Source organism: Nyctereutes procyonoides, unplaced genomic scaffold (assembly GCF_905146905.1).
Source record: "Nyctereutes procyonoides isolate TBG_1078 unplaced genomic scaffold, NYPRO_anot_genome, whole genome shotgun sequence".
NCBI lineage: Eukaryota > Metazoa > Chordata > Mammalia > Carnivora > Canidae > Nyctereutes > Nyctereutes procyonoides.
In genome coordinates, this window is record NW_026575029.1 from 3,839,970 (window position 1) to 3,845,210 (window position 5,241).

Consider the following 5,241-nt stretch of genomic DNA (forward strand, 5'->3'; position numbering starts at 1 on the left):
CTTGTGAAGCTAGTTTTAAACAAGGAACAAAAAATCTCACAAAGTATTCCAAACCAGTTACTTCTTAGTTTTTTGTTCTGATTGACCAATATACTTCAGTTGCTCTGCAAAACCCACTGCCCATGGATTGCATTGATCACCAGGAGGTCGTACCAGGCAGTTTCTAGAATGTTCAGTTACTTAGCCTTACATCACTTTAAATTTTCCTTCCACACCTATAAAGATTATTTTAATATCTAATAATATTAAGTATCATACAATGTAAAATAGCAGTGATAGTTATAATTTCTAAGAAAACTAAACCCAGTGCTTTCAAAATCATCAAGTCTCAAAAATGCTTTCCTTATATAAGGATAAATTAACAGTAAAAGAGGAGAACTAGCTCTGCATTCAAACTGTCCATGGGCATTTTTAAACTCCTACTTCATTTGAAAGAAACAAAATGGAATTCATATGCCTATGGTTTATGAAAGACAACTCTAAGTTCCCACATTCAACCTTCAACCTCTTTTTGAGGAAATAGCTTCTGACCCTAGATAAAAAGATTAGAAAGTTCTTACTAATCATTACATGTTCTAAGATAAAATGTATATGACATGATTGTATACTCTTTATTAATTTCTACATCGATTCTTATTTAATTAACCAAACTATTTCTTTGATTTAAGGAATATAGAGTGGCTGAATAGAACGCATTCTATTTTTTCAAATTTTTATCTAAATTCTAGTTAGTTAACATGTAGTTTAAAATTTAGTGATTCATCACTTACATATAACACCCAGAGCTCATTATAACAGGCCCCCTCATTTACCTTTTGATGTTGAGTGAATCCCCTAAGGAAAGGCCCTGGTAGACCTAACTGGCCAAAAAAGGTTTCCACACAGTGGGAACAAGACAGGTGAGGCGTGTGAATCCCAGGTAATTACCAAGATTTTTAACAAATCTATCTCTCCTGGACTGGTTTATTTGCTCACAGAAGACATGGTAAATTGGAGAAAAATTAAAAAGCTCCTAGGCTCTCCCACCCAGTGCTTATCTGGTAGTAAAAGACATCCTGTCTTTTCCCACATTTTTTCCCCCTCATTTCAGGGCATGAAAAGAAAGGGCATAGAGAAAAAGCACTTTTGTTTTAAATAAGCAAATAGACCTAACTGGAAGGGTAATAAAGGAAAAAAAGAACATAAGTCCACTGCCTGGTTCAGTATTGCCTCTTGAGATCTCAGTAGTATTTATAAAACTCTTTTCTAAATTTCCATATGTACAGATTATGCTTCCAGTTAATATATGAACACTACTATTCTTTTAATGACTCTTACACAACAGTAATGAACAGTAATGAATTTGCATTTTTGCCCAGGACACTTATTTAAATCTATTTTCATGAGTACCAGTAACATTGTTTATTTAGTATGACAGGAACTTCAGTGTTGTACCTCCATTTTAAAAGAATTTAAATAAGTGTGCTCCTTTCTCCAGCCGTAAATAATGCAGGATCATATGTGCAATGTTCCTGCGTAAGGAAGCCCATTACAGACTCAGGACCCAATGTTTTTATTGGAAGCTGGTCACATAGGCATCTTCTGCCTAACAACTACTAAAATGCCATTTCCATGGTGTGCAAAGCATGCAAAAATCACCTACCGAATATTTGTATTTACATTTATGTTTATGTAGTAACTACAAGGGAGTGCTAGAGAGGCTTCTGGGGTGCTGCTAATTTTCTCTTTCTTGATCTGAGTGAAAATTCATCAAACTGTAAACTTACATATACATTTCTATATATTACACCTCAATAAAAAGTTTTTAAATTTTAATATTAAAGTTTTAAATATTAACAGCAAACTCGTTGTGGCTAAAGAAAGGATTAATAAAATGGGAGAGAGTGCTGAAGAGATTACTTAGAATGTGGCAAAAAGAAATAAACTAGATGGAAATGTGAAAAACAGAATAAGACACATGGGAGGAAGGTCTAATTTCTGGAATGCCAAAAAGAGAAGAGAGAATGGGGCAGAAGCCATATTTGAAGAATATAATGGGTTGAACTGTGTTCTCCAAAAAGATATATTCAAAGTCTTAAAACCTGATTGCTGTGAAGGTAATCTTATTTGAAAATAAGATCTTTATGGAAAAATCAAGTGAAGTTGAGGTCATATTGGATTAGGGTGGGCCCCAAATCCAGTGGCTGGTGTCTTTATAAGAGGACACACAGGGACAGAGGAGAAACATAGAGAAGGCCATGTGAAGACAGAGGCAGAGGAGTGCTTGGGTGGCTCAGTCAGTTAAGCATCTGCTGTCGGTTCAGGTTATGATCCTGAGTCTGGATCAAGCCCTGCTTCTCCTTCTCCCTCTTTCTCTGCTCCTGTGCTCACTCAGTCACTCTCTTGCACATGCTCTCTCTTTCAAATGAATATTTTTTTAAAAAGAAGCAAAGATTGGAGTGACACAGCTTACAAGCCTAGGATCCCCAAAGAGTGCCAGCAACCACCAGAAGCTAGAAAATAAACTTGGGATGGTTTCTTCCCTAAACCAAAGGAACCATTTCCCTGACAACACATTCCTCCTGGACTGGTCTCCAGAGCTATGGAAGAATAAATTTTTGTTGAGCCACAAAGTTTGTGGCAATTTGTAAAACAGCTTTAGGAAACTGAAACTAACACAAATACATTATGTCTGAGAATTTTTTAGAATTATTAAAAGACACCAACCCAAGACTCAGGAAGTACAACATTCCCAAAGCAAAATAAATACCTAGTCACTTCAATAAACCCAACAGCAGGCAATAAAAGGGAAAAGAAGCAAGAATAAAGCAGATGGATTGAAAGTACAAAATGATTCCAGTTCAATAGTGATTAAAATAAATGTAAAAGAACTAAATGTACCAGTAATAATAAAAAATTATCAGCCTGGGTATAAAAAAGAATCAACAAATCTAAATATATCCTATTTATAAGAGACATGCCTGACATAGGACGACTACAACTCCACAAGACAACACAAAGGCAGATACTTAACAGAAGAGAAAAACATGAATAGCTAAGAAACATGAAAAAGGAGCTTAAGGGGAGAATAGGGAGTGTTTTGGGGTAAGGCAGGTGGAAGGTGGGAGGAAGGATGAAGTCTAAAATGAGCCTACAGGAGATTTAAAGGAAATGTAATTTTTAAATATTAAATGGCAGGCAATGGATGTTAGTTTTATTGTTTTTCTTCATTCCTTACACATATATCCAAAAGTTATTTCGTATCTATTCAATTTTTTAGGTTTTAAATTTTTAAAAATTAAGTCTTTTGGCACTATAATCAGACCTACTTAATGATTTCTCACTTGTAGTACTACAATCTAGTCTGTTATAGACACTTGCCTCTTTTCCCTGGTTTTTCACGTTTATCATTTCTTTTTATTTCCACTTTGATTCAAATCCCTGCCAGGGCATAACCGTGGAGGAGTTCCAGCTCGCCTGACTGTTAAAGAAATGGTCGTTGAGCTTCATCTTGTCCTCAGGAGGCAGCTCTGGCCTGCAGTTCTGTCTGGCACGACTTGGCTCGCTGTTAGAGAAGTGGCTGTAACTCACATCTCCAGTCTCTGTAGACTTCCCCTACTGTCAAAGCCTCCTCTCCTCCCATCATTCAGCATTTTCAATTAGGCTATTATTCATCTTTAGGTTAATTTTAGTCCTCTCACCAATGACGCATTATTTTATCAAAAAGTTCACATGCTGTAACTGTACATACTATCCATAGTACACTGTGTCTAACATTCATTAGAAAGGAAGTTATCCTTTATTATGAAAACTTTAGAAAAATAGGAATAAAATACCTCTTCCTCTGTACATCTCTGTTGTATCGGGTTGGATTCCCTAGAAGCATCGTCTGAGCCAGGGATTTTTATTCAGGTAATGTGCCGGGGAGGGGGGTACTCTCCAGAGAAGGGAAATGAAAAAGGAACAATCTAGCAAGGAGGTAATGCTAAGTAGGAATGTGGGCTCAGATGGCAACTGGCCTCGTTCTGACCTCACGGAGAACATATCTGAGTTCATCTCACCTTGAGGCAAAGGGGTAACAAGGACTCTGCAGGGTCTGAGGATTTACCCCACTTTCAACTGACAAGCTGGCCTGTTTCATGGATGTTGGCTTAACACACAAAACTCTTGGGTCAGAGAGCAATGACCTTATCACCCACAGCAAGAGCAATAGCTAGAGTGTCAGCATGATGCTGACGCTGGTTCACTACTAACCTCTACTTCCCACAGAAGTCATACAAAGGGCCCATGATGGATGCCTGTTTATTCAGTAGGCTGCATTATAAGACAACAGAACTGCAAATTGGGAGAGGGGGAAGGATTCAGTCCTTTCTTATAAACACAAGCCTATTCTTTATCTATGGGGAGATATTACCCCAGCCCTAAAGGTTAACTCATTGCAAACGACCTTGAGAAACGGCCCATGTAAAAAGCATTCATGGCCTGTGTTCATGAGGTACCCAGCAAGGATGGGCCAGAATGTTCAAGACTCATGGCCAATTGTGTCTCTCAATAGGAACTGGCCTTCCAAGCCCTCATGCCAGTGACCTGCCTCTAAGAAGGAGGGAGCGAGTCAGGGGTCAGAGGACTCATGTTTGGCAGGGGAACCAGGCAAGAAGGAAGGCATTTTTAGTTAACAAAGCAGCTGGAAATTGGGTGCTAACTAGTATAGAGGATCTGGGAAGGGCACCATCAGTGTCCACTACACCCACAGTTCCCTTTAAAATTGTGGATTCCTTTCAGGTTCTATATCATCAGTTAATGTCTATAATTTTTATTAGATAATTTTCTAAATTTCCAGTATATTATGCAAGTTGTTGTTTCGAATAATTTTATATCTAATCCCAAGATCTGACAGAAATAAGTTCATACTTTCCTTCTAAATTCTTATTATATCTCATTTTCTGAAATTAAAAAGTACTAAATTTTGGTTTATTCTCTAACAGAAGTCCTGCCATTTAGAAAAATCATATTAGTCTCAATTTTTGGAGAACAGTATAGAATAATGATGAGATGCAGAGGTGCTGGGATGTCCCAGTTGTCCCACATCCTAGCGCTATAACTTGAGGCAAGTTACTTAACCCCCTCAGTGTTCCCATATGTTAAAGGGGCCTTATAATAGCTCCTATTTCATAAAGTTTTGGAGGAGCTACTGCCTGAGCACTTAGAACAAAGAACAATACCTGGCATTTAAGAGCTCAATCAATCTTTGCTTATGTTTTC